Source organism: Amphibalanus amphitrite, unplaced genomic scaffold (assembly GCF_019059575.1).
Source record: "Amphibalanus amphitrite isolate SeventyFive unplaced genomic scaffold, NRLGWU_Aamphi_draft 000052F_arrow, whole genome shotgun sequence".
Lineage (NCBI taxonomy): Eukaryota > Metazoa > Arthropoda > Thecostraca > Balanomorpha > Balanidae > Amphibalanus > Amphibalanus amphitrite.
Window position 1 is genome coordinate 256313 of NW_024881548.1, and position 14784 is coordinate 271096.

Sequence of the window (14784 nt, forward strand, 5' to 3'; positions counted from 1 at the left end):
AATTGGTTATTGAGGCGTAAGCACTTTGGGTTGGACGCATGCCTTCAATGCGAAACAACTTCCGTAATAACTTACATATATAAAAAGGTAAGCATGCATATATCGAAGGGCTCTTGGGAAGCCTTTAATTCTAACTCCAGAATGACCACATCCGTGTGGAGTGAGCTGATGCCGTGAGCAGTAGATAAGCCAAGTTAAGCTTATTACATAGAAGAGCCAGTGACATATGCTCATCAAATGTAGGCATTCCTTGTCTCCTTCTTCCCTTCTTCTTTTCCTTATTAGCCGTTTTCACGACGGCCATCTCGTACACATTTGGTGCACATCTGGTACAGATTAGGTGCAGATCTGGTCAAATCAGGTTCAGTGTGTCTCTTGGCAGCTATCAGCTAGGGTTGCACTAATTGCTTATATGCCTGCTTTGTCATATTATCAGAGAGCACCATCGATTAAAACAATGAAATAAATTCATAAAATGAAGATATTTGCTGTAAAAGAAATTATGTGTAGATTTGGTCAAATCAGGTGCATTCGCCGGATAGCCCGTCGTGAAAACGGCTAATGTCATGCTCTGTTCGCCTTCACCATTGGACTCGATTCTATCTCCGTCCGTCGGTCCGACGACGTACGGTGTCTGTCCCTCCCACGCTGCACCCTCCCGTCCCACTCTCCGCCCCCTCCCCATTCAGCTGACCAAGTAACCGCCACCGTCGCGTTCTCTGATGCCGTCGAGATAGCCCCGCGGCCAACGAAGGAGCCCTGACGGGGCGGCCATTACCGAGTGACCTGTCTGGCCCATCTATTGCCCGAGTCCTGTGCTTAGTGTCCCGTAACTGTGCCAACCTAATAGGGGAGCGAACGCGATGATAAGCCATTCGTTAATTGAATCGAGGTCTCAATCGGTTACCGCGGGGCTAAGAGGAGCATCTGCGCCACGGCTGGGCCCGCCTGCGACCCAGTTGAAGATGATGTAATCTAATTTAGAGGTAGCATTTGTTCAAGGCTGTTTCATGCCGCGGCAGTTGCACGTCGGATGTGAACGCTCCTTTAGCAGGCCGCACCAGCGGCACCTGGTGGGGTCAGTGGGTCCGACGCCTTAGTTATTGCCGATATGTCGGGGGAATGGAACTGTAAAATGTCTGTGACGACAGGAAGCGGCCTGTTTCAATTATTCCAATTTTAGCATTAAATATTTCATTCGGAGCCAGCAACAAGCTTCGAACGAGGCACGAACTTTTTTTTTCGGGGGGACCCAGCCATTGACCAAGGGCCCGGGTGGCTGAGTTGATGTTTAATTCACCTGTTCAAGGAGTGTGTGTCCATCACTTTTCACTAATAATTGCATCATATACGCATGGTTCAATATGGCAATTTAACAATCACGATCGTGCATTTTATGCCTATTCAATAAGATTTAATTTGCACAATACGGATGACAGCCCGGGTAACTCTTTGCTAATAATTACGATAAGTCAGTTTCAACATGATACCTGTGCGACGGCGAGACGAATTGAGTTGACTCGTACGACAAATATTTTGCTATGAAATGATTTCCTCATTATCAAGCCAGCGCTTTCATCCGATGGTCGTTTCTGATATAATCTTCTTCGTCCGATTGCATGCCTAACGTAAGCTAAATCCCCTTGGATGAATAAATTTCAATGTCGCACCGTCTCGACAATATCTCCGGATTTCCGCGACGGTAAGTGAGCCATAGATACATTCTCTCCGCATTGAGCTACCGAAAATTACAAGCACTCTGCACAACAAGCGACACTTCTGAAACTAACTGACAATGGGGTTGGGAACTCGATTTTTGAAGAATGTATAGAAATGATCAGACTATTTTTGCAGAATTTATGGTGCATAAAGTTTCCTTATAAAAGCATTATGCTGAGAGAAATGGGGGAAGACAGATAGAAAACATATTTTTTAAAGTTCTTGAAAAAGACGCTCTTGATGCTGTTACGTCACATGTCACCTTCTGCGGTTGACAACTAATGGCGCATCTGGCGCACCACCGATTACAGGTTATTTGTATATGTGAAAGAGGTTGTTTGTTTCACTCTGCCATTCGCGCTGTTTTTAGCTTTAAATTATGCTAAAGCATTTACGAATGAAAGGTTCAGTGTCAAAAATTGATGCGTCTGCCGTGTACTGTTCCCATTTAACATTGAGCGCGTGGTAAACATTTTGTGAACCTCGAATTTTCAAATGAAAAACATGACGAATCGGAAGATGCTGAAGGGCAAAAGCCTTTCCAATACGCATTTGGCCTAATTTACAATTAAAATTTTAACATTTCTCTAATCTTATTAATAATTGCTTTGTTCTTTTTCATAAAAATAAATTAAGGCGTTGAGAACCGAGGTAATTTCTATCTACCGTGCCTTAACTTACCAGTAACAGCAACCTATCTACGCCCTACGGTGGCAAGGGAGACTGTGAAAGAAGCGGAAGATGGATTCTAAACAATTATTTTGTGATATACTGAAGGGCAAAGTGCAGAGAAAAGCGTACAAGTCCTGTTTTGTGCCAGGCTGTTGCAGTAGCACTTATGAAACTCCGAAAACGATCTTCGTTTATGTCCCGAACAACATCACCCTGAGGAGATGATCGTCTGCAATAGCAAGAAGAGCTGATGCAAGTACTTTGAAATCCACAATCAAGTCGGAGATATTGTAATGATCACTGTGAGGTGAGATATTTTGTGCAAGGGCTGAGTGTAATGCCCAGGAGATGACCTCCATTCGCCCGCTGACCGGTCAGGGTTATAAAATTTGAGTGGATGGCGGTCCGTTTGGGGTTCAGATGTCAATTGTATTTTGTTACTGTCAAACAATACATGTATGCTGGCAGCGAATGTGTGTAACGTCGGTTTTCGAAACAGAAGTTTGAACTGTAACGGCAGAGTGCTTGCTGGTCTCATCGTAAGTATTGTAACAGCATGGGAAGCATTGTCAATATTGTAAGTATTGTGAGCATTGATGTATGGTAATTGGTAGATATCACCTCACATGATCTCGCCCTCAGATAACGCTCTCCGGTGTCCCTGTCAGTAAATGGCACCTGGATCATTACAGATTAGATAATTTGTCATAATTCTTAAAGAATTGGGCGGTTTTGACTCGTTTACTCGAGGCAGGTCGCATTTCAATATTTTTTCATAGGCTTGCAATGTAAAGGTCACGACTCTGACCTAACCTCAGGTCACAGATAAAAAAAATCTGAGATACACAAACGACACATACTGCAGGTACTGTTTTGAAGACTTGATGAGAGGAAATAACTTCGTGAAAAGCTCGAAATAGGGTTAATGTGTATATGATGAGTTGCAGATGCTAAACATACCCAGATCTAAGACTGCAGTTCCCAGCGCCGCTGCAACGTTTTTAAAACAAACATACATACATATAACATACAAACATGTTTATTTGCATCTGTTTTGGATAATAGCAACTCATGGCGCCATCACCCGCGAGAACTGTTAGGATTTAAGATATATTTTTATTTAGACCATTAGTTTGGATGTAATGTTTATTAATATTAGTTGGGCGGAGTTTGGTAGTTTTTTATTTAACTTGTGGTATGTTGTGCTGATTGCCGGTTATTCAAACCTTTCAAATGTAAGGACCTTATTGAGCTCAACCCTACCCCTACACTACCCTACATACGACTGGACGCTTTCCAAGCCCACAAGCATCACGACGCCCGGAGATGGCATGTAGCCGGGAAATCACCCTCGCCATCTGCTCTAGAGCTAATCGGTGTGGGGCGGCGTGTGGGGCGCCGCTTAGCCTATGGGGGTGCACTTCTAGTGGGTGGGGGACGGGGGTGCACCTGCACCCCTTTCATATGGAAAGTTACTTCCCTGATTACAGCTCCCCGTATTGCACCTAATCAGGGAACGGCCAGCAAACGTAGGAACTATTTCTAGATGACAGGCGAATAGCCGCTCACGCAAGGAGCGGAGCTCCGCCCCGTCCAAAGTGGCCAACAAAGCAGAGACAGAGGCAGTATCACATCTTCCATCAAAGAACTGGTTTCTGGCTTGGCAGATGAGCTCCATCTTTGCATCTGAGTCGGTGCTGTCAGGAATCAGCTGGTCTAATGGAGTGAGACGACTAGCCATCGTATCAGAGCTGCCTGGTCCTCGTAGCATTTGCACCGATTCTTCTCGATCGGACTCTGAATTCTGTCCCTCCTGCGTATTACTTGAGGCATTGCTATGTAGCTAAGTCTTTGGCAGTTTCGTTATCCATGCTTTGCAAACAGTGCCATAACAACGCAGTTAATTAATCACCAAGCTTCTTTGCAAGTTCCAATACAGTTGAATCGCACGCGATTTGAGTGCAAAAATCAAGAGAAGTGCCAACTTGTTCCCGTAAAATATTTTGAATATTGACTTTAGAAAATGAGTAATTTCCAGATAAAATAACAGCGAAATCAGTTTTCGCTTGCCAATAAAACTCACAGATATTGAAGCTCCACTGTTAAAGGAACATTTTAGTATATGTCATTCTTGATAAAACTTCTTAGCCACGCAATACCAGCGCAAAATAAAGAGACACTGAATAATAGACCAATCACTCCGATTTACCATAGGGAAATACATAGAAAATGTATGCCTCAACTGCGCCAAATATACAGACAGCTATATACCTACATGTGACGTCATGGTTAGCCCGACCAATCAGAAGCAAGTTGTTTTCAGTCACAATTAATTAATTTCTGAGCTAACTAGGCATTTTTTTAACAAATTGATTTTAAATTAAATCATTAAAAATTCTGAGCTTTCTTATTTTACCAAAACATACAGAGCATGCAGATAGGTCCCAACCCTATTATGTCATGCGATTGCACATTGCACAATGCTCGAGCAGTTGGAGGTGGTTTAGGCTGCAGGATTAAACACGTAATTGAGATGTACGGGTATCATGGTATTGTATGAATATAAATGGAAAATAAAATACATGCAGCACATTTTGTATCAGTTCTGATTCATTCCATCCTACAATAAGACTATTATTTATTCAGGCCATAGTTCCACAGTCCACACGGCATTTTCGCTTCAGCAGGATTGAGGTGACCATATAGTTCAAAAGTTCTGTTGTCAGCTGCCTTTTCAAGGCCACAAAATAGCGGAGTAAATTCGGTTCAGTTGAACCTGGAGGGGGGGGGGGGGTTAGAAATTCGTAGAATAGCTCAAAGCTCATCATAAAAAGTCGCCTTTAATCAGAATGATGTACAACAGGGACTAGTATTCAATGATGCTCTAGATTCCCGTGGGAGCGTACTATAAGTCAGCGGGGCACGTGTGATGAGATAACACGCCCCGGCCGACCTCATTCGTCTTCCTACCGTCTGACCGCGCCAATGCCCGTTTTTACCAATGGCTAATGCGTTGGTCGTGTTGGCGGTCAATGAAGATAAGGGTCCGTAACTCACTGCGCTGTGATTCTAACAGCACGCCTGCCGGTCACGGGAACGAGTGGTGCGACGGTTAACTGGCTATCGCCAACATCCATACCGCATTATCATTCAGCCAGCGCAGCTGGTTCGTGGGGCTGCGAACAAGGCTCGATGGACGGCCTTATGGCGCCAGAATCACTCATCCACAGTCCGGCTGGAAATGGCGCCTGGTTGCGCCTCCCGCCGTCGTTGGATCATCACTTCAGCACCTCTTTACCGTGGCTTCACCGGTGGGATCATCGCCACCGATTTCACGGTTCGTTTCGACATTGACGGCTCAATGCGGAATGAGCGATGTCTCAAGTGACGAATCCTCTGTTGTCCAGTTGCAGGTCCCGTCGACACCGAAGACGCTGCCTCGCCCCTCGTCACCGGCGCACGATGACGTCACGGGTCAGAGGTCAGCACCAGTCACGATCGAGGTCACCGTGGGCGGCACAAGGTCAGCCGTGCGTGCGTCTGGCGCACTCGGACGTCGATCGCCTCGGGTGGCTGGTCAATAGCTTCCGGTCTGGACGTCAGGAAAAGATCACCCCACTCTAAGGAGGATCGCTGTCCTTGGCGAGAGGAAGTGGCTGAGTGTACTCAGTGAGACTAAGGACCTTGGCGTCCGGGTGGCCTGCACTCCTCACGAGTAATAGGTAGGTCATGTTTCGCGCTCCGCGGTGCCGGGGCGGGCGGGGGCGGCGAACAGGGCCGCAGGGTGAAGAGGTGATCGCGGTGGGCGCGCCGACAGGGTGGGTGGCGGAGCTATGGACCGTGTCCACCCACCGCGGACCCGCCGGCGCCGGCCGCCAGCCGCTCCAGCTCTGATCTACAACAGGGGAGCGGCGTGCCGCTGGCGCCGCGGGGCACCAATGCCCTCTTCGTGACCGCCCCTGCGCGGCCGTCTTCGTCCCGCGGCGCCGTTCGGCAGGGGTCCGTCGGGCGACTGACCTAATTGGTCCGTTTGTTCGGCCCCCGCGCGCCGGTCGGGGGTGGGGGCGGCCCGAAGGCAGGGGGCTACGATCGATTTGCCGCGCTCGCCGTGATGCTGCACATGCCATGAGGTACCGGCCGGGAGGAGCCGACGTCTCTTCAAGGCGAAGAGCGCATTATTTTCAGCGTCGGGGCCGCAGATTTGGGTTGATTGGTGGTGGCGCCGCGGCCCGGCTGAGGCGGGACAATTTATTGCCGTGCCGGCCACACGGAATGAACATTGGCTGTCGTGGAGGTGTGAGAAGGGCACGGCCTTGAGCGTATCCGCCCGCGCGCCAGAAATGGAGAGCAGCCGGGTCAATGGCGCGCAATGATCGGCCCAGCCGCACACGAAGTCGGCGAACGTGAGCAACGCATGAGCCAACGGCGCGTCCCGCCGGCCGAATCCGACGGCCCTTCGTGTATGCAAATTTGTGCTCGTGATCAGCAGCTGACCGGCTGGCAATTGACGGGCCCTGCTGCGCCGCCGGTTAGGAAAGGAAGCCGCACGCTTCTGTCGCCGACAACGAGATCGTGATGAGGTCGAGGGAAATGGCCTGTTACAGTTGTGAGTTGGCTGAGAACAAATGCCATTCGTCCTCGGTAGGCGGAAAACCCGGCGTAACTGTTCATGCGTGGCTATTCGGACGTCAATGAAGACGAGGACATAACATTGCAGCTCAAATCCCGAACTTGAATCTACATATGCTTAGTGTTGACCTGATTTCGTGTCGGGACGGGAACACTGAACAGCAATGCGCTTCATGGAAAAATGCAACTTTACAATTCTTGAGGCAAGCCAATTTGTGGTAGGTAGGCACCAATCGTCAGTTCTCATAACAAGCTTACATTGTACCTACGGTACTAAACTTGGATCGTAGAAGGAATAATGTCGTACATTTTTGCTAATATACATGCTTATGCTTGCAAACTGTATGCTTGAAAACAATATTTGAAGCGTTTGGTCACATTTTTGAACAACGTTGTGATAGCCATTTATGAGAAAAAAAAACTTAGTAAAAATGATGTGTCGTGAATATTCTTGAAGTGTCTAAAAATATCGATCGTAATGCAAAATAATTGCCGAATGCCGCTTTTCTCGGGCCCGTTCAAGCTGATTATAAAACAAACCCTCACCCCGCACGATTGAGCCAATTAAAAACGCTGAGTACGTGACATGTTAATGCCTCAGCCTTTGTAAGGGTCAGCCAAGGTGGGTCTGGCCGCACTCGTGGCCTGGCCACCCATTACCGAGTCAATACTAAACTAATCAAACATCCCTCGCGTAACAAAACCTTTAGGGCCGCGAACGTGCCAGCGTTTGATCCAAATTACAGCGTGCATTGATGGCTCGATCATGACGATAAAATGGAATAAAGCTCACCCTGGGTGCGCTGGTGGGTCAGGCGCGGCGGGCGGTGGAGTGTGGTCGGTGCCCTAACAGCTGGAATGGACCCCCACGCCAGGCGGCTCGACCCAGCAGTTCAGATCGTCGGCACACCCCCTCTGAGGGAGCGTGTGAACCCGCCCCCTGCTCAGCCGGCGCATACACGCCTGCAATGACGGCTTATGGCCATTTTATGGGGAATATAACCGTGTTCTTCATTAAACGCCCGCTGCATTCCAATTAGTCAACAGGGCTTAGCCTGATTCATAACTTTACCTTTGTAGCGATGTTGAGGAATGTCAGCTCAAAGCTGCCACGCCAAATCACCCCCGACGCTCTTGTTCCATTTCTGGCGTATCACTCTGGTGAGTAATCTATACCCACTCATGATTCAGCGACCAACCATAAGGGCTTGTCAGTGTTTGTACACTGCTATTTGATCGGCGCTTCATTACGGCTCTCCGGGTGTAGCGACCGCCGGTCTCTGGCTAATTGCACCATTTACATGCAAACTGGCCCGGCGGGTACAACACTGGGGTCGGCCGGGGCGGCTCGATCGGCCTGCGATACGGCATCAACTGATGGCCGGCTGATCGGCGGCGGCCGGGCCTTGTAGTTGAAGGGGAGGTGCGCGAACCCTGTCCGACAGTGCCGTATGGGGTCAGGACGGACCCGAGCCGTGTTACAGCGTCGTTGCGATGCGTTTCGCGTTTGGCCTAGCGAATGCATAATCTTTAGTTGTAGTTAGATGGTCAGCCGGTTAGTGATTAGGTCGACACTCGGTCATACGTTATTTCAAAATGAAGCAGTGGGTCGGCAACACGTCCGAGAACGATAGTGAGCCTTCAAAGTTCTAAACCACTACATTTTCTTGGTCTTATGAACAGCGAGATAAAATTAAGATAGGAGCGATATTCTTCCAGTGTCCGTTACCATTCAGACCGACCGACAGAAGTTAACTGATCAAGAACCAGATGAACTCATTCAAAGCTGCAGCCAGGGAACCAGTTTTGCTCTAGCTCATTTTAGTCGACGACATAAGCAAGCACTAAATGGTCCATCGCTGAAGGCTAGAGATGAATTGACGGCGCCCTGGTGTAATGGCGGAAAACCTTAATGACATCATTAAATCAATGATCGTCGTTTACAGATGATTTGTTCTGCACGTGGATGCTGTCAGTAACTACGAACGTCCTTAAGTAATCGAAGAGCTTTTGATAATCGCTTACCTATGCTTCTCGATATCCGAAAATAAACATGTCGGTTACCCAGAAATGGAGACAAAATACTGTGAAATAAGACACTTTAAGTGTCTACGAATGACAAACGTGATGTCTGCGGGCATGCCCCTAATCGTTTTAAATTGAATCAATGAATAGGTAATAGCCGTTTTCCCGACGGGCTATCTGGCGAGTCTAGATGATGTTGTTACTAATGAAACATCGTGACGTCAGCTTGAGAGAAAACTAGCCAAGCCTGAACTTTGCGTTTCCATGTTCATTGAATTCCAAAGCATTGCAGCAAAATGGGAAACAATACCCAGCTCACAGCTGGCCGTCATCGACATGCGGATAAACGAAACAAGTCGATGAATTGTATTAAAACAGCTTTTTTAAATACTAGGGCACTTAGATATATTATCGTGAAAAAGTTGTCTTTTCAAGGCCATATCTATTACCCAAGCGCTTGTGAATGCTGCAATGCGGTACAATAAATTGATGACAATCGTCCGATGTGGGCCAAGCACGCCCACCTGACCGAGGACGGAGCCGCGACGGAGAGGTGCAGTACGCCACGCATGTCAAGGCCCGGTTCGGCGGGGCGTGCACGTCATGTTAGAGACATCGGACGGGACTTGGTGCCTAGCACTTACCGACGACGCTCCTATTAATCACCCGGTATATAGTTTGGGACTGGTCTTAGCTGGCATTTGAACATAGGAGAAGCGGCCAGTTGAGTCACGCTTTTTGATTAATTTGGTTATGCCGTTTGATAATTAGAAATATCAAAGGCTTTATCATTATAAAGAAGCTTCTCTAACAACGAAAAAGAAACATGGGAAGTTATAACGAGGCAAGGCCATATATAGGCCTTGCAGAAAAGGCAGAAAAGGCATATATAGGTACCGAGGCAGAAAAGACATTATTTTCGCAAAAAAAGCGCAACGCTTTCGCACACCTTATCAAACCTCTTCCTCGAAAAATTAATAGAAACTGCAGCTGCACCTCAATAATAATGATGCAAACTAATGCAAACTACAACTAATGCAAACTAAATAATTGAAACTGCATCTCACAGGGTCAGAACTCAGAGTCTCAGACTCTCAGGTCACGTTCAGTGAACTCCCATAGAACGTAAATGCTCGCCCTGGCTACACCGACAAAACGATTGATGTGAATCTTTCAGCGATTGATAAAATTGACTGGACGTAGGAAACATTTTAGGTCGGACTTTGATTGACATCGATTACCTCGGGTTTGGTCAAGATTGCGACCTCTCCTTCAAGATGACCGTGCCTTGATCCACTTCGATTATGATTTCGGGATTAACCCGTTTTTTTAGGACAGAGGACTGTTGTTTGCAGCAGAACACAGAAGTGTGCAATGTGCATAGACGTCTTTCGTTGTAACCAAACCTCTACTTGACAAATAGCAGTGCAGTGAGGACCAGTTGCTGCGGCACACGGTACACACTGACCCCGTCACAACAGCCGATCCATCTCCGATCGGTCATTCCCACCTGTGAGCGACGTGATATTGGGCATTAACACAGGCTTAACGTGACAAAGTGATACACGGCCCGGAGCATCACATAAATTACCCCGCCGGGACCGAGCGCGGCATTGTTTGTGACAGGCTGCAATCGACTGTTGCAAGCGGCGCCGCCCCCAGACGTGCCGGTCGGAGGAGAGGACACGGAACCGGCGGCTTTGCATAGTAATCAGGACCGGGTCCCATGACGGCGCTCCGTCTCCCAGACTGCAATCGGCGCGGTGACGTGCTGGCGGAGGGCGGATGTCCCAGACGCCGCCGGTCCCGCTCCGCCCCGCCCCGCCCCGCCCGTCGTGTCGCGCTGAGCGTTGAGAAATGCAGACGGAGGGTCACACCGGGCATCGACGGGTGACGGCGCACCGAACGCTCACACAATGGGACGGCAGTGCATCCTTTGCAGACCAGTCACCATCGCTGCCATCACCTCGCCGTCCAATTAGACCCCTCTATATCTCCAGGGCGGTGTCGAACTCTGTCGACCGGTCCTGAATGGCCCGGTTTCAGCGCCCAGCCGCGTCTGTCACAGCAGTCTGCCGTCAGCGAGCGGTGGCCCGGCTGTGTCAAGGTCGGCCGTGCTCTGCGCCGTAGCCGCGCCGTGCTCTGCCGTGCCGCGGGTCAGTGGTGCGGTCAGCGGCGGTGATTCACGACGGGTTAACCGGAGTCAAGGAGCGGCCACGGCGCATCGTGACCGGGTCGGGGTCAGAGCGACCCGGCCGGCCGGCAGAATCTCGGCCCGGTCAGCCAGCGGCCAGCCCGGTAAACATGAGAAATGGTATCTCAGCCGTATTAAATCAGAGCGAGATGTGGGGTCAATCAATTAGATCGATGCGAGTGCGACCCAGATCAGAGGCATGTGATGGATCATTGGCTGCCTAAAGATGTGCAACTATAATTTCCGACCATCGTTTATAGTTGTTTCGACATGAAATAAACCAATTGTTGAGGCATGTCAGTCTGAGACGAGCCTACCTTGAAAACTGCTAATGCGAAAGAAAATGGCCGCGATCTTTCAGACTGTAAAATTTAATACAAGTCCTCACAGCGGAGCGTGCTTCCCGTAATGCTTTGAACACCAATATTTCAGCATTTGTTGGCGGACCTGTGCACACCTCTTCTGTCGGTATCTCTATGAATGAGCGACTTACAAAAGGTGACCTAGGGAGATTCCCCTTTTTTCTGCAACGTGCCTTGTCCATGAATAAGAGAGGGTTTGGCTCGCCGATTAAGCCATCCAACAAGTAGGTCACAGTCTGCCCGGGTTGGTGCGAAGTTAGAATTCTGCGCGTGGCCCGCTGGCAGTTCTCACAGAGATATCGACCCTGGCGATTATTCAAAGAGCCGGCGCAATGGGTGCTTTACCCACTGACCGGCCGGCGGCGGGCGGGGCGCAACCATTACCGGCGGGCTAAGGACACGCGGCCGGCCGGCCAGTTCCTGCCGCCCGGCCGTAACGAGCCGCGCTAACACGTCCCAGACGGGCCGACAATGGAGGGGCGAGCTGCCAGACGGCACCGCCACAGCACAAAGGCTCCACGGGGACTCGAGGGTGTCGGCCGGTGGCCCTGTCTGTCGACCCGACGTCGGCACCGCACCCATGACTACAAGGGCTCCGCGCCAAAGGAACTCGACCCACACCCCGTGCCACACATTCAGAGATGAGCAGTGGGAGACGGCTGACCATCACGGTCGGGTCTTCAAGTCCGCAGACCCCATTAACGTTTGAGGAGCTGCGGTCTGACAAAAGTGAAAGGATTGGGCACAATAGATCTGAAGTTATTGTGCAGCGGCCTGAGAGCATTGGTGTTCAGATATCTGGGCTAAGTCAACACACAAACTGATTTATCGTCACTAGAGTCACGTGGCCTCACTCACGGCCTCATTATGCGACTGATTCGTGCAAAAAATTACAATTACGAAAATTAAAGGAGAGAAAGAGAGAATAGAATACTAGAGCGACAGAGTAGAAAAAAACGAGATAGAGAGAGAGAGAGAGAGAGAGAGAGAGAGAGAGAGAGAGAGAGAGAGAGAGAGAGAGAGAGAGAGAGAGAGAGAGAAGAGAGAGAGAGAGAGAGAGAGAGAGAGAGAGAGAGAGAGAGAGAGAGAGAGAGAGAGAGAGAGAGAGAGAGGGCGTGAGGGTGAGGGACAGTTTAAAACTCACACTTGTAACCGCAGGTTGTTTCTTCATTGACAAACACTATTCGTTAGAATTGTGTTTTTCTATTGAAAAACAACCGGAGCGGTCCTTCTCCGGGCTATGTTTTGCATGTCTGGCCGCGAATTGGGGCAACTTGAGTCTGGCCTAAACGAATCGCTCAATCTTCGTAAAAATTTCAGGGTATGGGCTCCAGCAGGCGATCTACCTGATGGCACCGGTCGCTACTCGCTTAAAACCTCGTGGCACGTGGCACGTGCGTTTCAATTTTCGCCCATGTTAAGTCAACGGGGTTTTGGACACTTTTTGCGCGATCGCGAATAGCGGAAATATAGAGTGGAGGAGTCGGGGAGGGGCAAAGACCCGACCAGTAATAAAAAGGATCAAAGGGAAGCGGATAGCGATACAACTTTCAGTACCTTCGTGTTGAACAACCTTGCACCTACTCAAAGTTTCATGGGCTGGCTCTGCCCCAAATGAGCCTTGAGCTGCGACCTCTTTCTAGAGACCATGTCGGAACAGAATGGCGATTCGACGCATGCCGATTTTCCAGACTTTTGTAATGATAAATCTACCAACACGTGGTATGATGTGTCCCATGGATAATGGTGAGTGCCAGTGTCACGTGGAGGTCAGGTCAAAGTTTGATTAACCTTTGCTGACCTCAGTTGACCTTTTCAGCTTTCCATACAACTTTTTGTGGTAGTTTTTGGAACCAGATTTCCAATTCAGCAATCAGTTCACATTTGGGAATTACTTTATAGCCCACGTAGGTAACATGCATCGGAGGATCAGTAGTGGAAAATGCCTTACGAAGGGGCATTAAAGGGACCCTCCCGGCTCCCACCTTCAAAAAAGTTTATGAATTGGCATGAAAGTGATGTCGCTCGGTTCAGAAAGAGCGAAAATGAATATCTACCAAATTTCACCGAAAAATATTCACCGGTTTTCAAGATATTAGACTTTTACTTCTGTTTACTTTTTGGGATCTCCGCTGTTCCTAGCGACTTTATTTGGAAGCAATAGTTTGGCAGCTGAAAGTGCGGCACTTGTTGCGCGCAAAGCAGCATATACCCGCGTGCTACAAAACGTTTTAGTCAAACATTTAAAAATCGTTAGATATCTGCGTTGACGTCACACATTCGAGGGGTATTCCTATGCATTAGCCCCTCTGAATCAAAATGCTGCAATTTTGAAATTCAATATTTCCGATTTAAGGCATTTCTCGATGTTGTGAGCAAGGCCATCTATAGAAGGTACAGTCACTCCCCCGCCGACCAATCAGAGACAGATCCTGAGTGACGTCACCCCTGATGCTCAAAAGGGGTACTCCATTCCTTTACAACGTAAAAATGACTAACTTCATTTGAAGATTGTTGGTGACACTCTACACATATCGCTCAACGATCGATGTCATTAGAAAGTCCAACTAATTCTCTAGCGATAAAAAAGAGCAGCAATATGCTAAGAAATGGCCGGTTTTGAAGATATAGACGATTTAAAAACCCTCTGCAGTTGCAGGAAAGCAACGTAAAAACGCATCGAGCTTATATTTTTACTATGAATAAATCATTTTTCAGTAAGTTTTTAGATATGGTATCGATTTATTCAACAATTTTATTACAATATTTTTATTACTTGGAACTTTATTTCAAAATAATATTTTCAAAAATGGCAACTGTTGGCAAGTAGCTTTGAAGCGATTGTGGCGCGCCGCGCCATTATTGTCCTGAGGCCCCCTTATGATGTCATCAAAAGTGGAGTGACATGGGCCTGGTTGTGAGTGCCGAAACCGGTAATTGTGAGCCAGGGACCCCATTTTGGCTATGTCAACTCAAATCTAATGTTAAGGTGGGAGGGTCCCTTTAACCCTCGCCCCGTTGGGGGGGGGGGCATTTTGCCCCCCCCCCTGTGGTTTTTCCTGAATAGCAAGAAAACGGCGGCGCGCAGCGGCGCCAAATTTTCAGTACCTTCCCGGGCATCAATTTGACACATTCACACCAAATTTCAAGTCTTAGGTCACCTTAGGTCAGGAGTTATTGAGG